Source organism: Uloborus diversus, chromosome 4, assembly GCF_026930045.1.
Source record: "Uloborus diversus isolate 005 chromosome 4, Udiv.v.3.1, whole genome shotgun sequence".
Taxonomy (NCBI): Eukaryota; Metazoa; Arthropoda; class Arachnida; order Araneae; family Uloboridae; genus Uloborus; species Uloborus diversus.
The window spans coordinates 143,343,232-143,358,350 of NC_072734.1; the positions used below are offsets into that span (position 1 = coordinate 143,343,232).

General features: G+C 32.4%; 1 pseudogene; it reads left to right on the forward strand.

Moving 5' to 3' along the window:
- The first annotated feature begins 9,468 nt into the window (after positions 1-9,468).
- LOC129220889 (putative sodium-dependent multivitamin transporter) overlaps positions 9,469-15,119 on the forward strand; it is a 41,597-nt pseudogene continuing 35,946 nt past the window's right edge.

Here is a 15,119-nt window from a genome sequence, read left to right on the forward strand (position 1 = left end):
CAATCGTTAAAACACAAAGTGAATCTGGGGCGGATACAGACTACCATTTTAGGGGAGAGGGATATGGCTGAGGAATGACCCTCCCCACCCTGCCACTGGTCTGTGAACAGACCTACGGTTTTGGGTTCGAAATTTTAAAAATCTGTTTAGGTGTAATAAAAAACACCAAATCTACCAGGAAAAATGCTCTTAATATGGCATAAATGTTAGAAACTAATTTCATAAACGATGAAAATAAGTAGTATTTCAAAGTGTGTAGTCTTGACAAACTGTATTTTTCATTATTTTGACTTCTACCGTGACTCTGAAAATTTTTTGAACCTAATGTTTTACCGTCAGTTAAGTAAAGAAAATTAACTATTAGCTGAATTGTCTTTAAGATTAAAGCTGATCAAGCAGGAAGACACAACTTATATGATTGTAATTTATAAGAAACGAATCCGCTTCTCAATTAAACATTAAATTATGATTTGCTGAAGTAAATAATTTTAAAATGCTTATAAAAGGTTTGAGACAGTATGGGGAAAAGAAGCTTCAGGGGTACATTTACTCATTAAGAACGTGCGTGAAGATGCCCCGATGTCAAAGCATAAACGTGCCCCGACAGCATTTTGATTTTTATTTTCAAAGTCTAATGAAATTTAATAACATTTTTGTTCATACAAATACAGTTCACAAAAAAGAATAAAATTCTTATATTTAACTAAATATTTTTAGTTCGTCATAAGTTTCGATAAGTACAACACACAATTTACTCACCTTGACAGAAAGCAGGTTTTTTCTTTCTGCATGCTATACCGAAGCTCAGTTAATGCTCAAAAATATCTGAGAATAATTACTAGTGAGCAGGATCAAAATCGGCCATGACTGATGAAGCACCATTTATGACACGCTTTGAAAAAAGTGCGCTGCGTAAACGTGCCCGGTCTACCCTACAGACGATCAAACCGACTCCTCTCGTTGTTGCATAATGCATAGTATTTGATGAAAAGAATACTAATTCTTAAAGTATTTGCTTTAAAAAGCAGCTGTATGTGTAGTTCGCGTCTGTCAGTGATTGAGTTTAGGTATGAGAAAGTTTTGAAACTTTTACGAACTTCTTGTCTGATTTTAGGGGTTGAAGATCATATTTTATATCAGAAGAATCATGCTTTTATGTGGAGTAAGTATGTATACAAAGTATATATACTTGCTCCACATAAGTAAGTATATATACAAATTCACTCTATTTAGTGTTATATTTCAGTTTAGTAATGAAATTCAGAGTTTTGCACTAAAACCCTACGTTATAGTTAACAAAATGTATTTCGTAAAGGTGGACAAAAAATCAATAATAAAAAATATTATGAACATAAACACTTCCAAGCTCTTCGCCTCGTATGCTAAATAATTTCTAACGTAAAAATATCTCTAAATATATTTTAGTTTCTTCTAAAAGCTTTAAAATGCAGTTTTGCCCCACTTTTTTCTTAAAATACAGGTACATTTGCTTACTTACAGGATGCTCAAGAAAAAAGAGCAGACAACTTCAAGAAAACAATTAACAATCTGTGATTACACAAAAAAAAAAAAAGAAATTTATCACAATGTGTGTATTTTTACCTACATCATGATTTGCGAGTTAGATTATTATGCTTAGATAATAGTACATGGCTTTTATATCTCATTTTTCTTTGATAATTACTCTCCCGTATCGTACTTGTGAGTTAGATAATTGCACTTGGCTTTTATATCTCATTTCTCTTTGATAATTATTCCTCGGGGTTAACATTCCGATTCCCCGTGTTGCAGTTGATGCCGCGATGTTTCCGATTCCGATTGACGGTTTTATAAAAGGCATACACTATATAATATATCCTAAAAAAGGATTCTGATGAACATGGGAGGAAAATAATTATATTTACTTTAAAAATACGTCAATATTAAAGCACAATTTCGAAATGTGACAGTAAAATGGTAAGCTAGATATTTTTGTTACTTATATTATGTGTATGTTCAACTTAAAATTCCTAATCTAATTATTATTTAAGATTTTATACTTGGATATACAATGAAATAACGATTTTACGTCCTCCAAAGCTACACTTTTCGCGCATTTAATATTTTTTTCATCGAGTTCCATCATCAGATTTGCTGCCTTGTATTTCCCGTATTTTACGTTTTTTTAACCCAGTCCCTTGAGAAACGTGAAATTGGGGTTTCACTGTATTTGTATTACATTTGGATAAAAAAAATTTTACTACTGAAATGTTTCTTTCTCTTTGCAATCCGTGGTTTATTTTGCATTAAATACGTCATTATTTTTGCTTTGGGTAATTGATTAGTTAAATTGTATTTAAGAAGGAATATCACATTTGTACCGCAGATTTGCTATTTTAAAACTATACAGAATTATTGAGAAAAAATAAAAATGTTAAAATATATAAGAAATGGAAGAAAGGAACATACAAATATAATGAAAAAGCAAAAACTACGAATAAATCCTTGAATCACTGCAGCAATTAAAACTTGCTGTCAGATACAATAAATAAAGTAATGCACATTACTTTATTATTATTCTCCAAAAAAGGTCTGTGCTCCGTTTAAGTGAAATATTAATAGTGATTGAAACAAAAGTCGAGTTCCTTTGTCATCGACATTTATTTATGTCCTAATCAATTACTCAATTTACCATGTGGTATACGTCCAAGTTTAAGGTTATTTTTCTCTCATTATCTACACATACCAGCTCTGCTATAGAAGTATGTATTAAACTTTTTACAAAGTAAAATGTTTTGTTTGATACATTTTAGTACAAAAAAATAGAAATGTAAGTTATTAGGGTAGAACATTACATTTGTGCGAATAAGTTACTTGTTTTGTTAAAATATCTTTGTCAAAGTACAGTGGAAAGATTCCTTTTTATTTAGCTATTTTAATGTTTTTTTTTTCTTTTTGAACGATTCAAATTTTAACACTATGACAACGCGAAAAATTATTTTTTGGCACCAAAAAATTGAAAATATTCTAATGATTTTTAATATGTTCTCAATTTATGTGTTCAGGAAATAGAATAAAATATACAGATAAAAATAAAAATACTGTATTTAGAGTCCTTTATGTTTCAACAGAAAATGCTGTGCAGATTTTTTTTTTTTTTTTTTGGATTATGATAATTATTTATTTTAGTGGACATTTTATTATTTCTTTTTTGTTTTCTAAAGTATGTTTATATATATTTTTAAATTAATTTTTGGCACTAGGGAAAAAAGATATCCTAGGTGCTTTATTTTCATTCGGACAATGTGTTACTTTTGAAGAGTTTTTTACTGTTAATGTTTTAAAATGTTTTAAAAACGAATAAAGATTTTTTTAATGTATGTTTGATATAGTTTTTACTTTTAACTAATTAAAGAGAAGATTTATTAGATGCTAGAAAGTCGATGTTGGTAAATGGGAAAGTAGACGCGTTTGTTCTGAACTGAACTTATTGTTTTATGCAGAGATAGCGAGGAGTTTTCAAAGCCAGGAGTGGAAATGACGATACGTCGAGAACAATAACCCAAAATAGAAAAAATTGAACCAACTACTTTTATGTAACACGAGGTATATCCATAAAAAAATGGTGATTTGGAAGTAGGAATAAAGATATGATTTTTGTGATCAATTTGCAGCACTCGCAAAATTATCAAAAAGATTATATTTACAGCGTATTCCGTTATGGTATTTTTATTTCTTATCAACCTTAAATTATGTGAATTATTAATCTAGATTTTCTTTTTATTTAGATGAAGTTTTGCAATTTAGTTTATCTGCATAGTTTTTTTCCTTAAAAAACGTGATTTTAAACAAAAGGAAAAAGTGTTTTTTTTTTTTTAATGTAAAATCTGCTTGACTTAAGCCTTGGGGAAAAAAAAACTGAACGAAGTAATACCACAGACGATTTATTCGACGAAAATTAGTCTCTCTAACTAAATATTAAAACAACGAGCTATAGTTAAAAACATCGAACCTGGCAGCATTGTGAAGGCTACGTAAATCCTAATCGCAGCATTAAAAAACTACTAGGTGAAGTTTGCAACAACAGTAGACTTTCTCGTCGTCATGGTAGGGTAGACCGGGGCAGGTTTACGCAGTGTCCTTTTTAACCGACTTCAAAAAGGAGGCGGTTATCAGTTCATACCGTATGTATGTTTTTTTTTTGTTTGTCCACTCACAGAGTCTCACCTAGAGAACCGATTTTGATGATTCTTTTTTTGATGGATAGGGGACGGTTTAACTTAGGTCCCAATACTTTGTTTGGCCATATTTGTTCTTTAGAAAAAAAGTTATGGTGGAAAAACAGTAAATTTCATGCAATTTCAATATTAAATGATTAAATATAAAACCGATTGTTACAAAAGTTTGGTGCCATACAACAGTAACATTAATATTATGTGTAATGTAAGCAACATTTACTAAAAGAAAAATCAGAGGTATAAAAAATTTTGAAAAAAAAAAAAATAGAACCGACTTCAAAATTGCTCTAAAAAGTGAAAAATAATTTTATTCTTTAAACTCCATCGATAATGCTTTTAAACATAATTTTTGAAGTTGGTGCAAAAACAAAACGTAAAATCCAGTGTAACCATGCTTCGTTCATATATTTTTTTTTTCAGAAAAGCATCCAAAGTTACGAACGAAACATTTATATCGCTATTCAAATATGCTGTCATCAATGCATAATGTATGTGATAGTGAAGAAACTGGTCCTGGTTAAATTTATAGTTGTATTTGAGTTATGGCTGTGAATGATTTTATCTATCGTTTTTGCGCCAACTTCAAAAATTATGTTTAAAAGCATTATCGATGGTGTTTAAAGAATAAAATTATTTTTCACTTTTTAGAGCAATTTTGAAGTCGGTTCTATTTTTTTTTTTTTTCAAAATTTTTTTCAAAACGAATTATAACGGGAGAGCCTACAGTCAGAACAGATTTCTCACAAGTTTGTGCGCATTAGTCGAGCTTCGGTCCAGCATACATAAAGAATAATCTGTTTTCTACCAAGTTGAGTAAATTTGGTGTTGAACGTTTTAAAGCTTATTGTGAATAAATAATACTTAGATAAAAAAAAATACATATATAAAAATAGGCAGAATTTCATCCCTTTTTAACTGACTTCAAAAAAGGAGGTTGTGATTGCGTCTTGCGGTTTTTTATGTATGTTTTCGTATCACTCAAAGAATACTGGACCGATTTGAAAAATTCTTTTTTTGTTTGGAAGGGTATACTTTCCAGATGGTTCCATGTTAATTTTGTCAGGATCTGATGAAGGGTCCCGGAGAAATCTTAAGAGACTTTAAACTTCATACGTTGTAGCTACATAGACCAGCTTTTGTCACCTGCGTGCAACGTCACAGGTCACGTGGTTTTGGCGTGAACGGTGCATTCTTCCGACGGAGGAATCTTGTCTTGAACAATATTTAATTCTCACGCATCAGGAAGTTTGATTTTCTGGGCACCGCCTGTGTTAGATTTAATTATAGTCTTATTAATGTATTTATTACTCATGTAGCAAAACAGTAAATAAAATGCATTTTGCTACGGAAATAATTGAATTAATTAATTTAATATAAAAATTTTTTGCTAATAAATAACTTGATTTAGTCATTAAAGATTTTTTTTTTAATATTTAGATTTTGAAATATATTTAGTGTTCAATTCAAGGGGAATTGAAGACAAAAATGCTCCCCGCCCCCATCGACGATTAAATTTATATTCCTTTATGAATATATTGTAACTGATGTCCAATTTCTAAAGTTTGACAAGTATTCTGGATTTAATATTTAATGACGCCGTCAGTCTAATTTACAGTTTTGCAAGACTAATTAACAGACTTCGTTGGAATTTTCTTATATACTATGCTCCCCGATTACTAGAAGACGCCTGGACTGATTAGGAAAATTCTTTTTCTGTTTGAAACGGTATACTTCTCCCGGTCGTCTAATGGTTTTCAAGTCCGGGTGTTAAGGATCCTGGAGAAATCGAGAGCACTCTTCAAATTTCATACTCGCGCTTTGTTCTTTGTAAATTCATAACGTCTCACTAAACAATTTTTGTTACTTTTTTGTTTAATGGATAGGAGTGATCTTAGGTTCCCAAACCTTTGCTTTCCAATACGTAATCTTTAAAAAAAAGGTGTGGGCAAAAAACAATAAACTTTATTTAATTTCAATATTAAACGATTAAATATAAAATCCATTGCTGAAGAAAGTGCCATAAAACAAATGTACTTTCTTTCCTCTGCGTTAAAGAAAGTACCATAAAACATTAATATTAATCAGGGGTGCCCTCTTAACGGCGGGGGGATTTGGGTTGAGGGATATTTTTTTCTTTTTAGAGGGGCTCTTGCTTAGGGGGAGTAACCTCCCTCCTAAATATTTCCCCTGTATTAATCATTAGTAGTCATATCGCAAGTTTTGAATCAAGACTCCTCTGAGGATAACGGGAAATTCATTTAGTATCATTGCTCTTGTAGTATTTATCTTCATATATACAACAGCACAGTAGATACTCTGTTTCTAGTGTGGTATTGATCTCTATAACGAGGCCAAGTAAAGAGAAATAAGACTTTTTTCATGATTACTTGACACGTATTAGTGTGAAACATAAAATAGTTAGGAAAACCATTGACATTTAAATGGCTCTAACTAAATTAGAGCGCAAATAAATCCTGGAGAGGAACAAAATTCAGTTTTTAGTGCCAATCGTATAAAATGCCATGCGCATTAAGATTTTTTCTTTTTTTAACCGGCTTCGAAAAAGATGTTCTCAATTCGTCGGAATCTTTTTATGTATGTCCCCCGTAAACTCAAAGATGTATAGCCCAATTTGAAAAATTCTTTTTTTTCCCCCGTTTGAAAAGGTATATACTTCCCAGATGATATCATGGTCAACAAGTCAGTATCTAAAGAAGAAATCAAGAAAACTCTTCAAATTCTATGGGAAAGTTAATGCGATTTCTGTTATCTTTTAGTGACTCTTGAATTTTCTTCAGAAAGCCTACTTTGATAAAGTCAAACTGATGATGAAGACAATTTTCTTTGTAAATAACTGCGCATTTGAAAAAGCCATTCTTCATAGTCTTCGGAGGTTCGCAATGCTCTATTTCTTTCTCTATTTTGCTCATCTTAGTTGTTTTCAGACACCTGTGCTCGACGCTTTCTCACTCGAGATGTACGTAAGGAGTGTACCACATACTCTACCCTACGTACTTATTTTATATTTACACCACTAAAGAGCAAAAAATAAATTATTTTCAAATAAAAAAAGAACCGACTTCAAAAAACAAAGAGGAACTAAAAAGTAAAAAATAATTGGTCATACTTACATACGTTTTCCTACTCAAACGTATAAATCAAATTTATTTTACAATTCCCGTGCAAAAGTCAACTAACCTAAACACCTAACTATAAAATAAACACTGATTTTAATTACTATACGATGAGTTATTTTAATACCAAACTAATTCTATACGATCTCATACTTTTTAATAAGCATTTGGAGTCGGGGGCCTCCTATAAACAAATAACGTAACTGACAACCCACCAAATCCTGAGTTAAACACTAATTTAACAAAACGTGCAAGTCTTTCAAACGAAACCTGCTCAGTTACGTTAGGTAGTAGTTTATAGGAGGCCCCGACTTCAAATGGTTATTAAAAATTAAGAGATCGTATATAATTAGTTAGGTATTAAAATAACTCATCGTGTAGTAATTAAAATCAGTGTTTATTTTATAGTTAGGTGTTTAGGTTAGTTGACTTTTGCACGGGAATTGTAAAATAAATTTGATTTATACGTTTGAGTAGGAAAACGTATGTAAGTATGACCAATTATTTTTTACTTTTTAGTTCCTCTTTGTTTTTTGAAGTCGGTTCTTCTTTTATTTGAAAAATATTGAGAATTGTATTTTCATGAACTGAAACGTTATTATTTTTTTGCACGTTAAAAATAAATCCAAACATGGCGACGGGGCAAGTTTACACGTTGAACGTCGGATCACCTTTACGATCGTTCTTATTGTGTCTTACTTAAACGTGCTCCTGACCATTTTTTTTTTTTGGGCTCCAAATTGTCTCAATCCTTTTTAGTATTTTCCGGATATTTAGTTTTAAAAATTACCATTAGTTTTTTTTTATTAAGTTACAAATTCGTATCCTATAGCTTACAATCATACAGTGCTATCTTCATGCCCCTTCAGCTTCAACTTTATACACTATTTAATCTGTAATAAATTTGCTTTATTTTATCGATGGTAAGACATTATGTTAAAAACATTACCAGAACTACATTAGGTGTCAAAATAAATATGCGTAAACGTTCCCAGTTACCGGGGCAAGTTTACGCAACCGACTTGAACTCAAAAATAATTTTTTTAACGGTTAAAAACACAATTTGAGCAACAACTGATTATACCAATTTCGACTCCATTAACTGCTACAGATAACCGCAATGCCTAAAATTTCCTTTTTTTTTTGTCTTTGGTAGTAATTTATTTACGATCGTTTTCCATTGGCACGTAGATATTCCATTAGAAGTTACAATCCTCTGTTGTAAAACAAAAGTACAGTATGAACTCGTTTCTCAGGGCTAACTGGAACCAAAGACAATCTGGATAAACCGGTAATAAGAGCAATAAGCAAAACTAATTTTTAAACAAGCAGATGTACTTTTTATTACAGAAAATAGCAATGTTTCGTAACGAAAATACGTAGGATTGTTTCGCGCCAACACTTAATCATTTATAGTTTAACAGCACTGGTATCGGATTGATGTTCCAAGTAGTGGTTGTAAGATTACTGTAATTTATTTCGTGATCCATAAAGGAGTTTTACGTTTAATTAAAATAAAAAACGAATGTTTGGCGCACACATATATTCAGTTATCATAGTTTATAATTAATATTTAAGTGAACATGAAACTTTAACTAATTCTACAAACATCTACCAGACTACTAGTACCATCTCTTGCTCCAAGACAGAGGAGAGGTTCACCTACCATTTTTAATGGTTATCATCAAACTTTTAATTTTGCCACTTACATCCGTTTGCTTCTCACTACCTCATATGTCAAACACGTTACTTTAGTTCACAAAACGTTTGTTTCTTTCTGAAAATTAAAAGAAAAAGTTCTGTACGCCACAAACAAACGTTTGATTGTTAAATCAGCTTAAGAATACATAATGCTTCTAAAGTAACATTCAACTTATTGTTTCTTTTTATTTTCAGAATAATCAAATGCTTCCACCTGGAAAGAAACTTTGCTAAATACTTCTTCACGATGGTCCAAAGAGCAGTCCTAGGCATTATGGATTACATTGCAATCATTGCTGTTCGTTTCATCAGGTATTGGGATTTTTTATAGTTGTTTTGGCAACAAGCAGAAAACGACAAATGAATACCTCTTGGCAGGAAGGAACATGTCTATCTTCCCTGTGGCATTTTCGATTATGGCCTCTTTCTTCTCATCCGTCACATCCCTCGGAGTACCTTCAGAAATGTACCGGTTTGGTACGCAATATGCTTTTTATATCTTTGGGGTCATGTTAGGGTATTTGTTGGGTGCTTACGTGTGTTTACCAGTCTTCTTTCGAATTCAAATCCCTTCAGCATACGAAGTAAGTGCTAAGCTCTTTATCTTATATATTAAAAACCGAGTGTCTTTGCATGTATATTACCTACGTTATTGCTACTCCTGGTGAACGACAGAAAACTGAGCATCGAACCAGGTTTCAATAGATTCGTTATTTTCTTGGCTACATGTTTAACTATGTGGCACAGCTGTGCGACTTTAATTAGCGAAGATATTAATAAAAACGATTAAAAACCAAACTTTTTCCGCTAACGGTTTTTCTTTCGGAATCACTTTTCCTCAGTGTTCGTAATTTCTCTCATTTTTCTGCTTAAAGCGGAAATTATTGAATAGTTCAAGTAAATGGTTTTGTTGCAAAGTGCCCGGAGCGGAATCGAATGATTTTAGATCTGTGCCGCGCAAAACTAACTCGATGATCACTATGATTTTTCATTGTTATTGGAAACAATTGAAAAGGGCAAGTAATTTGAATTCATTCATTACTATTATTTTTCCTTGTTTTTGGCAACTATTAAAAAACAACAACGTCACTTCCGTCACACAGAAAGTTTGCGGATCAGAATTTCAAAGCCCTCGCATAAACGTTTCACAAAATCATTTTAAAAGCAAGTATAATTTCTTCAAACATTTTGCAAAGTTTTTTTTAACAATATTATATGTTTTTCTATCAAATTCGCGGAAGTCAATAAAAATGTTTTTTTTTTTTTAAATTTTTTTTCTTTTTGCCATGTAAAACAATTATAGCCAGCCATTAGCTCTTAAAAACGTTAAAAAATTCATTTCAAAAAGATTTTGCACTTATATGTCTTTTTGAATTTAGATTTCTTGATTGTTATATGACTTTTATGAGACAGTTTCATTTGTATTTTATTGGTTAAATACTCTGTAACCGTGTTTCTTAAATTGTGTTCCGCGGAACCCCAGGGTTCCACGAGCTCTCTCGGGGGTTCCATGAGACTTGAATGTTGTCTTTTCACATATTTCAAATTTTTAACTTAAAAAATTGATAAAAAATAATGTCTTGTCAATTTTAAAATTAAAATCTCTTTTACTTTCCTACACTAATCTGAGCATTGTTACTCATCACTTCTCACCTCATGGCTCCAAAAGTAGCCTAAAAGTGAGTTTTTAAAACTTAAATTTTGAAAAAATTCCGGGTTCTATTGACTCCCGAATATTACCATAGACAGTTTAAAAGTGACTTCAATGTTGAAAATGTTTCGGGAGGACATCCCAAACTCCCTTTCCTACAACACTATAATCTGCCTATTACGTCAATTTCAAATTTTCTGCTCTTCATACTGGCCACTTTCTCAATGTTTATGACAGCAGTTGAAAGGACAATTTTTATATTCAACGAGTGAGAACCAGTTTAGTACTCAGTCGCAATAAGCACAAAAGTCATATGTGTACTTTTTATCAAAATTAAATTATTGTCATGGGATGGTTCTCAAATTATTCTACCTGTATACCAGGGGTTCTCAAACTTTTTCGACTTGCGGCACCCTTTGCAGATTTAAATTTTTCTTGTAGCACCCTAGTCCGTCTTTATTATGTTAACAACTAATAAGTCGCTATTTTCAGGGGGGTTTTCCAACATCTGCGCATATTCCGTACACATATGTGCAGCATATGCAGCACAGGATCATATCCTCCTCAACTGGTGCAACCGTGAAGATAGGCTCCAATATTGTAAGGCAAGGCGTAAATTTAATGTATTTGGTACGGATTCAGAAAAGAGAGTTGGAGCAAAGACTGGCAGATAACATAGACAGGAATCCTAAAAGGTTTTTTTGCGTACGCTAATTCCTGAGTCCTGAGTAACGGAGTCCTGACTACGCCATTGACGAAAAACCAAGGATTCCACGAGTGAGCATTAAAAAGGATTCCACTGATCAAGGAAATTAAGAAACGCTGCTCTAAAGCAAAGGCGCCGATATGGGGGAACTGGGGACTCAAGTCCCCCCCCCCCTTTGACAGAACTTCCTTGCTTTTAGTACTTATTTCTTTGCAAAAATGTAAAAAAATTTCTTCTCCACCAATTAATGACTAAGTTATTAAAAATGCCTAATTTTAATAACTCTAATCCGTACTGAAATCGGTTTCTGACTAGAAAATATCCTGCTAAGCCATGGGGAAAATATCTGAGTCCACCCTTTAAATTTTGCATACGGGCGCCCTTGCTCTAAAGTTCTCTTTAATACTCATTAAAATTAATTTATCTGGTGTTACTACTGGTCTTACTACTCTTCTGGATTGGAACCCCCCCCCCCCCCCCATCAGGGTATGACAAGCAAAATTGCTAAAATCTACAACTTATCATCTAATTTGGCAATTTTTGTCAGGTGAAACTCCCAAAACTTTCAACTTCAAAAGAAAATTCTTAAAAACTATATTTTTTGTTTGTTGGTATAACATCCCGTTCACCCCTCGGACTGGTGCCTTTGTACCCATAGACATACAAAAAAGTAATATATATATAGAGAGAGCTGAGGAACTCAACTATACTCGAAACATTTTCATAAGGCATTTTACATTGAAATACTTCAAACATCCGTTGAAAATAACATTAAATAAAATAGCCAACAGAAATTAAACTTTAAAAATTAGCCGAAGGTTTTTTCCCCTTTCTTTTTAATTTTCCTTAATTTTTAACATCAGTGAACTCTAAAAAAGTTATTACTCTTAAGAGAGTTAATAGTGTTTTGAATAATTAATATATTTTTAAACAAAAAAATAACTAGATTCATGACATTATGGCTCTCTATTTACCTACATACTTACTTCAATTTATATGCAAATTGAAACCTTTAACCAAAATTAACCCATTACAAAAAAAAAAAAAAAATCAGTTTAGATTAAACCAACAAAATCTAGAAAAATCGACTTCAAATGAAAACAGGTGGGATTGACGGTCTGTAGATTCTACAACAGGTGGGGGTTACTTCAACACTATATCTTTAAACCCTACTTCAAATTCATCAACATTGTTGAAAGCAAATTTCGGACGTTGATGACAAGGCAACATTTTGAGGTACTTCACATTGTAAGAAGACTCACGTGTGACCCAAGGAGACTAAAAATTGCCGTCCGTGGGTACATATGGCTATGTGTCCTTGAGTACAAAGGCACACCATTTTGGTTTTGCACGCCTATCACATCGACAGGAGCAGTTTTACAGCATTAAAAATCGAAACAAAACCTTCAAAATATAGGGAATCATGATATCTAGTACAAAAATGGATAACACAATCCTCCACGGATTAAAAAAAAAAAGAAATTGCTCATGTTTTTTTTTACTTAGATCCAACCAAAACCGTAAAAATGTGATAGAATCTTAAATGTTCCTTTGATGGCGTTGAAACTTCCTGGAGTGCTGGAGAGGGCTGTGGCACACACGTTGAACCCCAATTAGGATCTCTCTCGACGATTCCCGGAATTTCCCGACCAGCGTCCGTAGGTACAACCGTCCGTGGGTACAGCAGTTTCCCCTATGTATAAAATCTCTGAGGACTGGTTAGAGCTCCGGGTCGAACCAGGTATTAAACGATTCGTAATTTTACGAGGATCACTAACAGCGCTGTCTCATCTGCACAGGAACAAATTAACGGATATATGAACGAGAAACTAATTCTTGCATAATTTTAAATCTTTGCCGAGAAATTTATCAATGTTCTCGAATTTAGTACCGTTAAAAGCCCGTAAAAATCAATTAGAATATTTTCTCAATGCTTCGAAACTAGAAGAGCCTAACTTGGCTATAAAAGAGCTATATGCGTTTTTGAGTAAGTAGAAATTAATTTCTAAAAGGAATTAACTCCCGCGTCTTCTGAACGAGATTAATTAGCGTAAAGACTAGATGAACAATACTATTTGTGCAGTTTCTAGCTTGAATGATTTTCAGCACCCCTTAACATTCTATGTCATTCGAAAGAGCTTTCTTTTCTGCATAGGAATAAGCTTGTTCCAATTTTCTCAAATAATTTAAACAGCAAATATAAGGTTTCTAACTTAGCGAAATGCTAGTCTAAATTCAATGTGAGTAAAGAGATAAAAAGCAAAATGCTACTGGAGACCACGAATTTGAAAACGACTTTTCAAGCGTACACATGGCCGTTTTCCTAGGCTCAGTAGCCTCTTAACACCTATAGCTGAGATGTTTTTTTTTTTAAATAATTTTGTCAGGTGCAATTTCATCTAGTTCTTTTTCTCCTCTAGGCAAGAGGGGGGGGGTGGCAATTTTATTTTCTGCTTGTTGAGGTGCAAGATTTTTATTTTGTTCAAACCATAACGTGTATTTAAATCTGATTCTTCCCAACAGAGGTTTTAAATATTCGCGAACCAAATAAGAATGCGAATTAATCTTTGAGTGGTTGGTGAGCAGAGGACGAAGCATTCTAGTGATTCAAGAAATTTACAAGAAATAATGAGAAAAGGAAACGAAAATCAAGTACACCTGACCAGTAAATTGTAGGTATTATACTAATCAGAAAAAAAATACATCTCAAAATATAGCAGCTGAATAGAGATATAGAGATAGGTAAGGTGGAACTTCAGTCTAAATAATCAAGCAGGTCAATCAGAATTGTAATATTCACACCCACATCTACACAACAGTTTATATTATTCAATATTAATGAGTACAATTGGAGAAAATTTTATTTCCATTAAAACTCAATGATTAATCTTTGGCAATTTGATTCATTTCAATTATTTTTTTTGTATTTGTCTTGAAATCGAGATTGTTGTTGAAATTATTTAACTTTTGAAATTTATTTCAATTATTCATTTTTTTAGTACATCGAGAGAAGGTTTGGGGTATTTTCCAGGAAAGTGTGTTCTTTCTCTCTTATTGTACAAATGGTAAGTGTTCTTTAAAAAAAACTGATTAAGGATGTATAAGTATATCTATACATATAAAAAAAACTTTTCCTTGCTGATCTATCAACGCATTACCAAAACTATTACGCCTAGAAAGCTGAAATTTGAAACATAGGATTATGATACAAAGTAAGCACTAAGCACCCACTGAAAATAAATTAAAAAAAATATATTTAAAAAAGAAAGGGGATGTGGTATGGAATAAGTCTCCTTGCAGACCTATGTATAAAATCCCCGAGGACAGGCAAGAGCTGCGGGTCGAACAGGGTTTAAAACTATTCATAATTTTACGAGGATCACTAATAGTACTGTCTCATCTGCGCTGGAACAAATTAACGGATATATGAAGTAAAAACTAATTTTTGCGTTCAGGTGAACGTACGTCTCTGCCGAAAAAATTGCCAATCTTCTCGCATTTAGTATCGTTAAAAAGTCCGTGAAAACCCTTAGGAAATTTTCTCAATGCTTCGAAGAACCTAAATTAGCTATAAAAAAGCTATATGCGTTTTCAAGTAAGAATAAATTAATTTTTAAAAGGAATTAACTCCTCCGTCTTCTGTACGAGATTAGTTAGCCTAAAGAATCGATGAACAATACTATTTGTGCCGTTTTAGCTTAAGTATCTAG